Source organism: Oryctolagus cuniculus, chromosome 6 (genome assembly GCF_964237555.1).
Source record: "Oryctolagus cuniculus chromosome 6, mOryCun1.1, whole genome shotgun sequence".
Lineage (NCBI taxonomy): Eukaryota > Metazoa > Chordata > Mammalia > Lagomorpha > Leporidae > Oryctolagus > Oryctolagus cuniculus.
In genome coordinates this window covers 103,127,032-103,143,346 of record NC_091437.1, presented here as the reverse complement: position 1 = coordinate 103,143,346, position 16,315 = coordinate 103,127,032, and the positions used below count along the sequence as shown (strand labels likewise).

At 35.5% G+C, this 16,315-nt stretch overlaps 1 long non-coding RNA gene across 3 annotated transcripts in view; it reads right to left on the bottom strand.

Annotated features, from left to right (window-relative positions):
* LOC127490586 (uncharacterized) overlaps positions 1-16,315 on the bottom strand; it is a 249,604-nt gene that overhangs the window by 170,423 nt on the left and 62,866 nt on the right. The window lies entirely within an intron of this gene.

Below are 16,315 nucleotides of genomic sequence, written 5' to 3'. Positions count from 1 at the left end.
GGCACATTTTATGTGTTAAAAGAAACACATGTTTTTGAGAGGAAAAGAAAGAAAAAGTTTCAGCACACTTCGGCTGTATATATCCCCACACCTCTGCTCATTGTTCACCTACTCAGTGTGATCATTCCATCTTCAATCATCATTAGTTTGGGTTGTTTATGAAACATTAAAATAAAATCATCTTGTAATCCATCTTTTTTGTTTTATATATCAGTATTTTGGTTTTTATCTGTATTCAATTTGTGTTGTATTCCATTCAGGGAATATACCACAGTATAGCCTATTTCATCTGGATGCACATTTAAATTGTTTCCAGTTTAGAGCATTTAGTTGCCATGACTATCTTTACAGTGGACGTCAATATATATTTCTGTTAGGTACATACTCAAGAATGAAATCTGGAGTCAAGTTTAGCTCACATAGATATTAGAGATCATTATTTTTGAAGTTAAAATTTATACTTACATTTTGACATTCCAGAGTATCTATAAAAACAATAATACTGATGGCAGCTGCATTTTTTAGCTAAGGCTACCATAACAGCACATCACAGACTGGTTGATTTAAACAACAGAAATTTATTTTCACACTCTTCTGAGGCTAGACATACATGATCAAGTTGTTAGCAGGTTTTATTTCTTTTGAGGCCTCCTTTTGCTTGTAGATGTTCAGATTCTTGCTGTGCCCTCCCTGGAGTCTCCAAATATCCTAATCTCCTCTTCCTATAAGAACACCAGTCATATTAAATTGGCTTTGCCCTAAAGGCCTCATTTTAACAGAATCACATTTTTAAAAGGCCTGTTACCAAAGGAAGTCACATTCTAAGGCATAGTAGGTAAAGGCTTCAACCTATACCTATATAGCTCAGGTCATAACAGTAGGCTAACTCAGATTCTGTGATGGTCAGACTTATTTTTATCTCCCCATTCAAATCATTTGACTCTTGAAAGAATAATTCAGTGAATATTAAGCCAAGAGCCAAATAGGCATGTTTATTTAAACATTTTTCAGAGAATAACTGAAGTGCAATGAATATTTATTTGACTAAGTGATGATGCCTCTTATATTCTTAAAGAAATTACACCACATATATGCTTATATATATATGTATATGTTCATGTGTGTATGTTATAAATACATATATACACATTATATAATGTATATGCATACATATACATGTACATATATACATATATTGAAATTATATAATCAAGAAATATTTTCTGGTTTTATACTTTCAAAAATTCTTTAAATGAAAATGGAGATATGAAATAAGTGAATTTATATGTGGTATACATATATCTTAATCCTCACAATGTTCAGTGATATAAGTATCATCTATTTTACAGATACAATAACTGAGGGAAAGATTGATCAAGTGGTCTAACATCAATGGAAATTTCTTTGTCATTAAGTCTAGTAATATTTTATAATAACCAAGTTTTAACTTGAATGTTTATTTACATGTAAGACAATGCTTCTAGTTCATTGCCAATAGGTTGTATATTCTTCATTTGTTCATCGTCATCCACTCATCCAAGCAAAGACCATGTATTCTCTTATCTGTGGCTGAGAATTTACTGGAATTTGAAGATAGAAGAGCAACATAAACAGGGCCTCTATTTTTATAAGCCTGCCATCTAGGATGAAGTTGCATACTTTCAGAGTAAAAAGAATGTATAGAATGCACCTATATTGAAACAAAGTAAGTGCACACATTTCTTTCTTATATGGAATTTAAATTATATTATCTGTAATTTATAAATAGAAGCATTTCTCTAAAGATCTGGGGCAAGAGATTGTTCGGTGTCTAGCCCCTAGCTGGAGATCAGCATTGCGGATGCAGTGGTGCTGACGACAGAGGGTCTTCACAGTGTGTTCAAGGCTGCCGTCTGCGGAAAAGTTCTCAGGAGTTTGCAGTGTTCTAAGGCTCCAGGGAGACCCATAGCTGTGACTTTTATTTTTTTCTGGCTTCCACAATATGCCTCTGGGTGAGATATCTCAGAATTTGACCACTTCTATAATTTTATCTAAAGATGGTATAAGTTTCCTGAGCTCTTAAATTTCCTAAGCTCTTAAATTTTCCGAATTTGCCTTCCTTTCCTAATGCCTGCTCTCTCTCTCTCTCCCCCACTGTGGTATTCAACAAGATCTCTCTCATTTCCTATTCTAGTCTCCTTCCTAAGAGATCTCTAGATTGGGTGAATGGAGAAGGTATAAGGATACTTGTTTTGACTCACTGTGTGCTTTCTATATGGTAAAACGTGTAATAAAGGCTTCCATTAAACCAGGAAGATTCAAGAACTTGAACTCAGAACATGCATCTAAAGAAGAAATTTTATATCATGCGTAGTAGTTAAAATCATATGCATCTTTTGTATGGGCTGGTTTGAGACTCTGCTGCTCCACTTTCCCCTGCTAATGGCCTGGGAAAAGCATCAGATATGGCCTGCATGCTTGGGCTCCTGCAGACCCAGATGAAGCTCCTGGCTCCTGGCTTAGGCCTGGCCATTGCAGCCATCTGGGGAATGAACCAGAAGATGGAACATCTCTGTCTCTCCCCTTCTCTCTGTGTAGTGATTTTCAAGAAATAAATAAATCTTAATTTAAAAACAAGAATAAATAAGTGAATAGGAGCTCACTAGTAAGAAGTGTTGTGTTTGTACAAGAGAATCCTACAGTGCCAATGTGGTAGATGATTCTAAAAGAGCAAAGTGGGACTGCAGAGGTGAAGCTATTGAGAAAATCAAAGACTTTAGAGAATTTATTAAACGTTTTTGGTCTCTGTTCTTACACGAATTAAAATTGTGACAGATTTTAATTTGGGAGGGACTTTTCTCAATAATTGTTAAGTGAGGAGAATGTGTCACATATGATTCAACATGAATGCTTCTCACCAAAGACCATTCACGAAACTAGTTTCTTTACTACAACAAAAATAGTAAAAATTCAAACTGTGGATAGTTGAGATCTATGTGCTTACCAGCTGTCAAACACTAAATAGCTTTATCTATTGCCTCATTGAATACTCAGGAAACAAATCAGCTCACTTTAAAGGTGAGGAAAACTAGAGAGTAAACTCAAATCCAGGCATTCTGATGCCAAAGCTGATATTCTCAGCAAATGCCCTGCAAGTAATTTTGTCTTGGGTATAAGAGAAGTCACTTAACAAAACACTTTTACGTTTTCAAACCCATAGAATCAAAAGCAGGTATTTGCAATATAGTTAAGAAAAATTAAAAACAGGAGCTTCAGAAGCAATCGTTTATGTAAATATGGAAAAATATACAATTTGAGACATGTTCTTGGCAACTTTAATTTTGTTACTCTACTTAAAATGTTTAAACTATATTATTAACAACCTACCTTTGTAAAATAGAATGTGTTCTCATTGCTAATATTTGATTGAAATTACTAAATCTGAAGATTATTGCATGTGTTTACTAATTGCACTCATTTATTATATGTGCAATACTAAAAATAACCTAAATTTCAAAATTGGATTTAACATTTACTTCTCTGAAGATGAAATAATTTAATCACAAAATTACTCTGTGTTACCACATTGTTCATTATTTGCCATCTTATTCAGTACAGACTAAAGGAATAGTTTTCTTCCAAGATAAAATAAATAGAATACTAGAGTAAAACCTAACATCTTGTGAGTGAAGTGAATCTCCATCATAAATGTCTTGTATCATAAAATATTTAGAAGTATCAGGATATACCTTTTTATCGTTTCAACTATAATCCATAAACACAGGATGTGGAATCTCAGAGGTGTTCTTGTTTAATATTAACAATTGAAAAGTGAACCACAACATCTGCTGTTTGCGAATTTTCTCCCCATGATGTCTATTTCAGTTTCCAAACTAGAAGCTGTGGGCATATTTTCCTTTTAAGATTTGCCTGTTTGTTTTTCCCTTTTCATTTTGAGTTGGGTGATGCTATGAATTTAAATTTGACTATGAGAAACCAACAGAAGAAAAACACTAAGAAAAGTAAATGATAGTATTTAGAAAAATTATTTTCTAAGATCCCAGTGTTTTACAATTGTTTTAATTGTTGTAGTAGTAATTCAACTCATTGTGACTCAAAATCTGGAAGAGTTGTTAATTCAATTTTCACACACATGCAAACAGTCACATGCACACACATAACCTCTTTAAAGAGATAAAATACATCAGTACGGAGGATAGCTTACATAAAGATAAGAAATACAAATATTCTATCATAAAAGGGTCAGATCATTTTATATATTTGGGAAATAAGTCAATACACATAATACTGTACTCATTTATGTTTCTCTCTCCAATCATATCCCCCAGTAGCAATATTTATAATTAATTGTGATATTAGATTTTTTTTATATTTTGGGACATATATTTTCCAATAAATTAAATTTCCTTTTATTTTAAATCTGTATAATATATTATACAATTTATGTGTTGACTTAACATTATGTCTGCGAAAGTAACTATTTTGAGAAGTAGTTTACTATATAAACTATATAGAGAACTTGTTTTATAGTTGACAACTGTATAACAATATTACTTCTTTCAGATATGCTAACCTATATTCCTCAAATTCTCTTCTGATAGATACTGATTACAGTATTTTTTAAAGTTCTGGTATAAGTATTTTGGAGGATATATGATAAAAATTATTTATAACATTGCTTTATGATAACCGCACAAGTACACATTTTATGTCACAGGGCATATACATTTTCAATAGCACAAAGTAATAAAGTGTTCTCTAGAGTATTTGTAGAAATTCTATCAGTTTTCCTTTTTCTTTGCTTGTCAATGTCTTGCTCTTCTATTCATGAGATTGAATTATTCACTTTTGTCTATTAAGATACAAATATATATGCAAAATATCAAAAAGGTTATTTAACTTTGTAATAAGTAATTGTACATTAATTTACCTCTGTGTACATTCATTCAAGATATGATCTCATCCAGTCTGATGGTTATATTCTAATAGCTCTCAAGTTTATATGTCAACTCTAGATTTCCACATTAATTCCATTCTTGTGTAAACAATTGTTTACCAGACACCTGAACATGGATGTCTGATTGTCACGCTGAACTTGCATGTCCAAATCAGAATTCCAGATTTGTATTTCCAAAACCTGCTCCATCAGTCAATGGCAGTCACATATTTCTGTGTTGTCTCCTTCCATCCTTGATACTTCTTTCTCTCCTATATTTCTTTTTTCTTTTCTTTTCTTTTTTTTTTTTTTTTTTTTTTTTTTTTTGACAGGCAGAGTTAGACAGTGAGAGAGAGAGACAGAGAGAAAGGTTCACCCACCAAATTGCTGCTATGGCTGGTGCGCTATGCCAATCTGAAGCCAGGAGCCAGGTGCTTCCTCCTGGTCTCCCACGTAGGTGCAGGGCCCAAGCACTTGGGCCATCCTCCACTGCCTTCCCTGGGCCACAGCAGAGAGCTGGACTGGAAGAGGAATGACTAAGACAGAATCCGGCGCCTCGACTGGGACTAGAACTTGGGGTGCTGGCGCCACAGGCGGAGGATTAGCCTAGTGAGCCATTCTCTCCTATATTTCACATCAAATTGATAATTAATCTCCACTAGTTCTATTTCTAAAATACTAAAGATTGAGTATACAACCACTTCTTGTTTGTTTGTTTTTTTTAGCTATCTATTTGCTTGAGAAGGAAAGAGAGAGAATCTTTCATCTTCTGATTGGCTCCCCCAAATGCTTGCAACAACTGAGGCTGAGCAAGATCAGCCTGAGGGAATCCAAAACTCAATGGACTGCACCACCATTACTTTAACCATCAATACTGCCTCCTAGGGTCTGCATTAGCAGGAAACTGGAGCCAAGAATCAAACCAAGGCATCCAATGGGCAATACAGGCCTTATGATTGTGTCCTGTGTCAAAGAAGAGGCCCAATACCTGCCCCTCAATCACATCTTCACACCTCAACCATTACCACTGTCACAATCCAGTATTCTTGAAATCACCAACTCATTCCTAACTGTTGTAACGACTTCCAAATTGTTTTGGAATCACTAACCTTTCCCACTTCCAGTCTGTTCTCAAAGTATCAGTAATCTCCTGAAATCAAGTCCACATTATGAGTTTTGCACAAAATCTTCTGGCTCACTCTAATTAAATTTCAACGTTCTTGACTGGGGTCAAGGTCTTGGCTGATCTTGCCTATATTATCATTTGGACACCTCCTATAACTATCCCAAACCTTGTTTATGAAACTGCTAAGACATAGCTCTCTTGACTGTTCACTGGACTTGTACCAGTCAGCTTTTCATAACTATAGCCAAGTTCTTGTGTTAGCTAACTTGGCAAAGAAGGGAGATTTATTTTGTTTCATGGTTCTGGAGGTCCAAGTCTAGGGGCCTATATCTGGTGATTGAGTTCTTGTTGACAGAGTCCCCAGGCAAGAGACACAAAAAGTGTGTACATACTTCTGGGCTCTCTCTCTCTCTCTGCCCCCCACCCCATATAAAACTACCTGGATAACTTAATTTAAGCTAATCACATTCCCTACCTTTAAACACCATAGTTTTGATAAAGTTTTCACCTTCTTAATATCATTAAAGTACATTCATAATGAAACTCCTGGACATGTTTAGGGGACAAATCATATTCAAACCATAGCAGAATCCAACAGAAACAATGTTTGTATGTTAGATAGGGACATTCTGCCTTTAGACATGTATGACATCCACTCCAATGAACTCTTATTCTATTTATTAATAAAACACTTCAGAAATTATTTTCTTGGCTCCTTTGAATTGTGCCTGCCACAAAGTAGGCATAGGTGGCAAATATTTCCTGATTTAAATATATATAGTATTGAAAGTAATAGTTTTTCTATAAGTCATACCATATTTATACTTAAAATTTAAAATCATTTACATATTTATAAATGATGATTTAATTGTGGAATGAATTTCTGACTTCTTTTTTTTATATTTTCAATGAAGCATGGTTTTTAGTATAAATATCATTTATTTGATAAGTGTCAAAAATGTTGATTTATTTAAATTATTGATATATTGCTGTTGAAAAGAATATGAAACCATCTTCATACTTGGCAATAATACATTATTTTACAAAATACAATATTTAATTATATAAACATGCAAAGCTTTTCAAAATACTACTTCACAATATCCAACATTAGCATTTCTATCTGTTGTACCTTAGGCAAAGGGCATTTACGCGATACAAATTTGGAAGTGCCTGTAACTTTTCCCTAGGAAAAGTATTACCGGTGGGATACACACACACACACACACACACATACACACATCTACATTATATATACAATTTTAAGCATTTGGATACATCAAATAAATTCAGAACGGGTTACAGAAAAAGAGAGATGAGTTGAATTTATTTGAAACTGAAATCCCTTAAAGAGCCTGCTGTGAAACAATCATTAGAATATGGTAAACTGTGGTCTTTGCTTCATTTTTGCTCACAATACCCAACTCTTTACAAATTTACCCATATTTCCTTCACTTTAATAGTATTTACTCATCCTCATCACCTCCTGCCTTTAAAATAAGTGAACCGCAAACTTTTGATTATGATCTTGTAGCCATAGAAAACTTGGAAAATATAATCTCAATTTAAAATTAACTCTTTCTCTTTAGGCTGAAAAAATGCTTTGAATTGCATACCTCCTCTTAACCACAGGTGATATTTCATAGCTTAAAGAACATTTTTAAAAGGGTACTTTCAAATAATTTTCCATGCCTGCATTCAGCAGGTAACCCAAACCTTCATAATCCCCAAATGCTGCACTTCAAAGTTATGCTCAGGAAAAAAATATTGAAAAGAACAGTCTCTCTTTCCAGTTGATTTAAAACATCACTAGCTTATTTTCAGTACACATATGGAGTTACTTTTAAAAAGAAATCTTGGAATACTGCCAGACTATATACAGGAAAGGCTTTTCTCCAGAGAGAGCTAAAATTCATTATCTGAGCTTTGGGACACCCATGTTTTTTTCAAAATTTGGACACATCTTTGTTCCTTCATGATGAGTGATAGTAGTTTGACTTAAAATAAGAGGCTTCTCAATGTGCAATTAGATTTTGAAGAAACCGAATGATAGCATTGTTTTCCACTGAAAATTATTAACAATTACCCACTTACATAAAATATTAGTCTGGATAATGATTTTTATGAGAACCAGAATATTTTTTAGCCTGAAATTATTCACAAAAGTATAACACTCACCAGGTATTATTAGTATTATAATATTAATGTTAGAATTTGCATTTTTGTCTTTTTGCTTTTCTCATTTATATTTAGCTTATTTCATTTAAATCTAGCAAAACATTTTTCCAGGGGGAAAATCAAGGAACCCAATGAATCCAAGGGCAATATAATTTCATCATCAAAATTGGTGGTCATTTCATTAAAATAATTGTTCTAAATTTAGATCTATTTTGACACACAGCATAAACCTAACAAAGATGAGAATAGTGTTACAAGTTAAGAAAAATATTGATATCAACATATTATTTCAGCAATGATCAATATGAGTCCACTGAAATATTAGCAAGTGGTGATTATCTTGAACTAGATTCTTTATATATTTTACCAGGACATATAAGTGCTTTCTTACTTTTTTGAAATGATAAAAACAAAATCCTCATAATTGAAGAGGAAGTATTTATGAATATAAAACAAAATTATATATATGTATTAATATAATACAAATAAGTAGGTGTCACACATATTTTCTCTAGGGGAGACAACCCTAACAGGTGCAGTGCATCCATAAAATTGAACAGACCCTAAGAACATAACTTTTAAAATACTAGTTTTACACATAAGAAAAAATAAGTGTGTTTTGTTATATGTTCAGTTTTAGTCACGCAGAAATATGTCAAATCATAGAAATTGCTTAAACGAAGGAAATGAAATGTTTGGCAGGTTGGAGGCATGCTTTACATCCCATATGAGCACTACAAATCAGGGGAGTGTTTAACCACTATGATTTTGCCCACAAAGAAGGCTTGGACACTTCCTCTATCTGCATAATTTGATAAAATCAGGTATTATGAACTTAATGAATTATTTCAAATGTAGCCAAAGCGTAAGCTCTATGCCAGAGAGTAATGGCAGAGCTGGACAGGATTACTTCTGGAAAATGAATTAGAAGGCTATGAACAGCAATATATCAGTGATAAGTCTAGCATATTTCAGAACTGCAGCTATTGGAGAGATGAGTCTGAATCACTTCAGCATCACAAATCCTAGGCCATATTTTTATTTCCAGCCTTCTTCTTTGTGCTGCTTCCAAGTCTGCAGCTCCAGTTGATTTCAAAGGCAGTACGTGAGAGATAAAGATGAATAAGGATTGTTCTACCTCAGCAATTCAATTTTTCTCTAAGGTCACTGATTCTGAAAGACTGTGGAGACCTCAGCCTCTCAGCAGAGTAGATCCAGCTACTTTTTCTATCCTAGTCTCATGAGGTAACACAAGCATTTATCCAGTTTACCATAGCAAATTATTCTCCATGTCCAGAAAATTACAACACTCTTCCTCTCTTCACTCTGAGGAGTCATAAAATCTAAATTAAACATAACTGTCTAAAGAATTATTTTCAGCAAAGTTAATACTTCAACAAGAGAAGTGTTTGGAACAGTGTGACTTAAATACATTCAAAATATTAAATATAATATTATAACATTTCAACAGCATTCATTGAAATTTATAAAATTTAAATTATTGAAATTATAATTTAAATATTTAAATAAATTTTAAATTTATAGTGTTATTTTAAAAAAAAAAGTTTTTTGGATCTGGACTGAGCTATGTAGTATATTAGCTAAGCATGTGTATTTCTGGTTTTCAAAATGTCAAAGTTTTCTAAGTAATTTTCCTTCTCTGTCCCTTTTACATGTATACTTTTTGCCGCTGAAGATACTCTTCATCCTAACTAGACGGAGTATTACTTGTATTTATTTACGATCCTCATGTAATTAGAATATGCTAGTAATGTATCAACAATGATAGATATGTTTGCTAAAATTTGTTAAAATGAACAAATACTGATATGTAGTTTTACTAACCATACCAAAGTATTACTTTCTTCAAAATCGCTGATAAAACTGCTAGAAAGAATAAACCAAGTTAGGAAAACTTTGGATCTATGTTGCAGCAAGAACTATCATTATTGAAATATAATGATGCTTCAGTAACTATACTAAATTATTTTATACAGTATTTAATTTAAATATTGCAATAATTCTATGAGATAAACACTATTTCATCCAGTTCAGTTACATTGAACTAGAGTTAGAGGGAACTAGTAAATTGCACAAAATTCCGTATGAGTCAAAGCTGGAAATTGAACCAAATAGATCTGGATTGGAATTTTATGCTCTTGAGGATGTTTTAACACAGCATTTGTGACTGGGAAAAAAGGAGATGTGATCTCTGGATAGAGAGGGTGTGGTTTTGGATTGTCATTGTTCAGAAAATGCTTTTTTCCTTGAATTTGTAAAGCATATGCTATTTTGAAATTACTGAGAATTCTGTGTGTCAGACATGTGCTGGATGCTAGCAAGATAACCAAGCCATGATCAGTCTAGAAGACCCAATGCCTCACACCAGATCTCAGCACATACTTTCTGTAAAGGGCCAGATGGTAAATATTTTAACCTTTTGTGGGCCATGCAAAGTATCACAACTAATTGTTTCTTTTGCTTTTGCCAAGAAATTTGCCAAAGAAAATGTACAAGTGAATGGTCATAGTTGTGCTTCAATAATTCTTTATTTGGACATGCATAAATTTGAATTGCCTTTCATTTTCAGATAAGGATTATTCCTCTTCTGATTTTTTTATCCAGTTAAAAATGTAAATATCCTGGTTATCTTCCAAGTCATAAAGACATAGGGATGGATTTGATCAGTGAACTAGTGAACCCAAGTTGGCCAATTCATATTATGAAGCTATTCTGTATGGAAGCCATCAGGCACATGTGAGTTTTGAGCATTTAAATTTAACCAGTCTAACTTGACATATGTTCTAAGTATAAAATGCATGCCATATTTAAAGGCTTAGTATAAAATTGTTAATTTTATATTGTAATTTGATGTTCATTATCTTTTGAAATATTACAATTTTCTCAAATATTAAAAATAACATAATTAAATTCGGATGCATTGGATTAAATATTTTATTAACCTTAGGGCCATTTTTTTAGGATTGCCTTTTTGTTACCTTTTTAACATAGTCCAAAAAATTTAATCTTATGCATGTGATCTACACACATGTGCACACACACATATGAGGTATGAAAAAATTAAAATATGTTTATTGTGATGAAAAATTATTTAAAATCCCTACATACATTTTTCATTATATATGTCTTCCACATTCAAAAATATTTTAAAGTACCTTTGCAAGTAAAATTATTACTATATATCTCTAAAATGCTATTTTAAAGATGACAATATTTAGGGGCAAGCAAGTACCTATTATATGTTGGTAACAATTAATAATGTATTAGAAATTGAAATAGAATAGAAACATTATTAGAGTAAAAATGTAAAAGCTTGATCAAATGTGGGGAGCAACTGGGAGCAACTCGGACTAGACTAAGTTACTGGAATTAAGACTTATTCTATGCATCTGCTCTCCCACAATATGGCGCTGAGAAGGGAAACAGCTTCTACACGGCTGCCTCCAGTTCAACCAATAAACTGTAGGACCTGCTCCTGATTGGAGGAGAGCAGCGTACTCGGCTTGTGGGTAGCAGAGTTGGGATTGGTGGAAGAGGACTATAAAGGAGGAGAGAGACAACATGCACCAGGAACATCTAAGAGGAACATCTATCTGAAGGAACACCTGTGCAGCCCCCGAGAGAGCCGGCTGGCAGTGTGCCGCTCCCCCGTGGAAGTGGGGAAAGTGGCCAGGGGGAACCGCCCTTCCACGGAGGTGGAAGGGACGGTAGTGAACCCGGGAAGAACCAGCAGCAAACCCGGGGAGGGCCGAGCAGACGAAAGAACAGCGCAGGGTCCTGTGTCGTTCCTCCACGAAGACGGGGAGCGACAATCAAAGTTTATTATAAAATGGATATTTTCCCTACTAAAGTTGCATTTATGAAATGTATGGAGTTTGTATTCCTTAAATAAAATGTTTCTGGGAACAAAAAATGAACCAATGCATTCTAGATACAAATAAATGGCCCAATAATCTAAATCTGAGGAATTAGAAGTTGTTCATTGTATATAGAAAATAATATGTAATCAGGGCTGCTGTGCTGTTATGTGAGTTAAGTTGCTGCATATGAGGTTAGCATCCCATATAAGAATCTTTGTTCAAACCCCAGCTGCTCTGATTCTGATCCAGCTTCTTGCTAATATAGCTGGAAAAATAGCAGATAATGTCCCAAGTGCTTGAATTCCTATAAACTATGTGGGGGATTCAGATGGTGTTCCTATCTCCTGGCTTCAGCCTGGCCCAGTTCTGGCCATTGTGGCCATTTGAGGAATAAACCAGTAGATGGAGTCTCTCTCTCTCTCTCTCTCTCTGTCTCCATCCTTCTCCTCCCCTCTCCCCTCCCCTCCCCTCCCCACTCCTCCCTTCCCCTCCCCTCCTGTCTTGCCTTCTCTGTCTCCCTTCCCCTTCCCCCTCCTCTCCTCTTCTCTCCTCTCCTTACCTCTCTTAGGCTCTCCTCTCCTCTTTTACTCTCTTCTCCATCACTCTGCCTTTCAAATACAAGCATGACACAGAGGGAGGAAGGGAGGGGAGGAGAGAGAAAGAGATATTTTCTGTCCACTGGTTCACCTTGCAGATGGCTGCAACGGCCAGAGCTGGGCCACGCTGAAGCCTGGCGCTTCATATGTGGATGGTAGGGTCCCAAACACTAGGACATCTTTTGCTGCTTTTTCCAGGCCATTAGCAAGGAGCTGGATCAGATGTGGAGCAACCAGAACTTGAACCAGCTCCCATATGTGAGTCCAGTATTGCAGGTGGAGGATTTACCCACTATGCCATAGTACTGACCCCATAAATAATTTTTTTACAAAAAAGACAAGAAACTATAATAGGAAAAATGACAAAAGATTTTGCTCTACTGGTTGATCAAGGTCAGAAAACAAAGGGCTATATTCACCACACTGAAAATTTTACACTCTATCCAAAAGATGAAATGGACAGGTTTTAGGCAGAGGCAGATGCAGTAAAATCGTCAGTAAAGAAATGTGATTAGATGGTTAGACATTATGAGGAGTCAAAGGTAAGTCCCACATTTCCATCATGTAAAACTGGGCCAAAATAGTGTCACCTGTTGACAACTAAAACCTCACACAATAAAGTTACCTTGCCGGCGCCACGGCTCAATAGGTTAATCCTCCACCTGTAGCACCTGCATCCTGGGTTCTAGTCCTGGTTGGGGCACCGGATTCTGTCCCTGTTGCTCCTCTTCCAGTCCAGCTCTCTGCTGTGGCCCGGGAGTGCAGTGGAGGATGGCCCAAGTGCTTGGGCCCTGCACCCGCATGAGAGACCAGGAGAAGCACCTGGCTCCTGCCATCGGATCAGTGCGGTGCACCGGCCGCAGTGTGCCAGCCGCAGCGGCCATTAGGGGTGAACCAACGGAAAAGGAAGACCTTCCTCTCTGTCTCTCTCTCTCTCACTGTCCATTCTGTCTGTCAAAAAAAAAAAAATAAGTTACCTTTTCTTTAGTGTTGTTACAGATTTCTTTATTTCTGTCTTTTTGTACACAGTGATATATACAGATGAACTGAGACAATAGGAAAAGTTTACATTCAGACACATGAAAATATGGGTATTTCAGCTTAAACTCAAACAGGAAAGAAAAAGATTGTACAGTCACAATATTGAAAACTACATAAATCAGAAATTAACCACTTATCAGGTGCTTCAGTACCTTGACCAATATTCATGCCAAATCACCACCCATAATACAATTCAGCAATTTCTGCAACAGAGGAATTGTCAATTTGTTAAAGGTTTTGTTTTTAGTTATTTGAAAGGCAAAATTAGAGAAAGGGAGAGATGAGACGAAGAGAGGGACAGAGAGAGAGAGAGAAAGAGAGAGAGAGAGAGAACGAGGTCTTCCATACACTGATTCACTCCCCAGCTGGCTATAATAGCCAAAGCCAGGAGCCTGGAACTCCATGTGGGTTTCCCACATGGGTGACAGCACTCAAGCACTTGGGCCATCTTCCACTGCTTTCCCAGGCACATTAGCAGGGATGCTGGCTTTGTAGGCTGCAGTTAATCCGCTGCACCACATTGCCAGCCCCAAAACTACCATTTTTTAAATATAAAGATGTCTGTGGTGATTAAAAATCCATTAATTAAAATTAAAATCATAAACGATTCAATGTCCTTCCAAGAGCAAGGCCATCAACACATTTGATTTCAGGAATCTCACTTAACTAAAGTGTAAAATTCCATATGTGAACTTTTCATGATAGTCAGCAAGTCACAGAGCTCAAGGACTCCAAATGCAAATGTAACATCTCTACTTGCTTTCCTTAGAAGCTCTTAGTCTAATATGCAAACAGAAGATTTTTCTTATCCATATAAAAAAATGATGTTTCTTGTCCAGTCTGGCACATTGAGGTCAATGAAATCTGTGTGATTTTTCTCACTCTATAAGTATATATATTATCCTCTCAAATCCTTCCATACTTCCATACTTCTATCTTCTCCACAACCACTTTCTTGTTCCCTAACTGTTCTCATAGTTTTCATTGTCTCCTGAACACAGACTTGAATCAGTTGTCTTATATTAAACATTCTGGTTGTATGCCATGTGGGTTCCAGGAAAGATTTTTTAAAATATGATCTACATGTACAATTCTTTCTTTGCAGGATACTCATGGGCAAGGAGTTGAAGAAGGAGGGAAAGAGATCTGGCTTCCCAGCTTACTGACTGCGCCTCACCTCAATGAATGAAATTCCTTTTATTTTCTTTTTCGGTCTGGTAAGATTTTCTTTGATAATATATTTCCACTTCTTAGAAATTTGGCCAATATTTCAGTTTAGCTTCTGAATACTTTCCAACCTAAATTTTCACCTCTTTCACATCTCCACAAAAATTGTTATATGGGAAAAATTAAAGATTCTGTGGGTTACAAACTTGAAATGAGGAATTTATTAAGAGGACAATAATGAATTTTGCAATTCTTGGAGTCCTGACCAGATCAGAGAGATAACAGGTGGTAAGTGAAAGTGAGAAGTGGAAAGGCCCATTTTTGGATGTATAATGCTATTACTTTCCTCTTCAAAGTTGGGGGCAATTGAGGACAATGTATCATTTATCTTAATGCATTTTTTTATTGGGCAGGATTCTACAGAGAAACAAAGCTAATAGGACATTGCACATGAAAGACAAAATTTAATATGAAATTTGGCAAGCACAATTATGGAAAAATCAGACAATATGTTACCCGGAAACTGAAGAAACAGGAAAACTCGTATTTTAATCTAGTGTAAGTCCAACAGCCTGAGAACCAGGAGCTCCTATGCCTGAGGGTGAGAGGAAATGTATGTCCCAGCTGAAGATGAGAAAAAACAAATTCACCTTTCCTTTGCTTACTTATTTATTTACTTGTTTTCCTGTTTGAACCCCAAATGGATTCGGTGATATCTGCCCACAATGCCTCATCATCTTCTTTATCTGGTTGTATGGATTCAAACGTTAATTTCTACTGGAAACATTTTACAGACATACGCTGAACTTTTGTGTTTCCAACTAGTTAGGCAGCACTTAACCCCACCCAGGTTACACACAAAATGAACCATCACATCTTCTGAGCAGGCCTGGAGAAAGTTGGTGATATATGCCCTCTGAGACTAAGCCAGGGAGAGTGCATTGGTGTCTGGCACACCCTGAGAGAGCAGCAGGAGAGCAACATGGTGGCATTCATTATCCACATCCATCTTTATGCCCTACACTGGTTGAAAGCTTGAGCAACAAAAATGATGGCAATGCAAACAAGGAATAATATTGGGTAATGAGCAACAGTGTTATAGAATGGTACTCATTTGTGATGGACTAAATTGCCCACAGACATTCTCAGAAGGAGAAAAGCAATCTTCACCAACTCTCAGGTTAAAAGTATATGAAGTCATCCATAAAATAAAATAATTATCTTCTAATCCTCTACTTCTCCTGCCTCCTCCCACATCAACTCTACAAGGACACGCAGAGGAAGTGACTGGAGAATGTAAACAATGAACACCTTGTGTTTTTCCTAATTAATAACTAATATTCAACAAAAATTCATTTATATAATCATATGAAAACATTGCTTACTATAT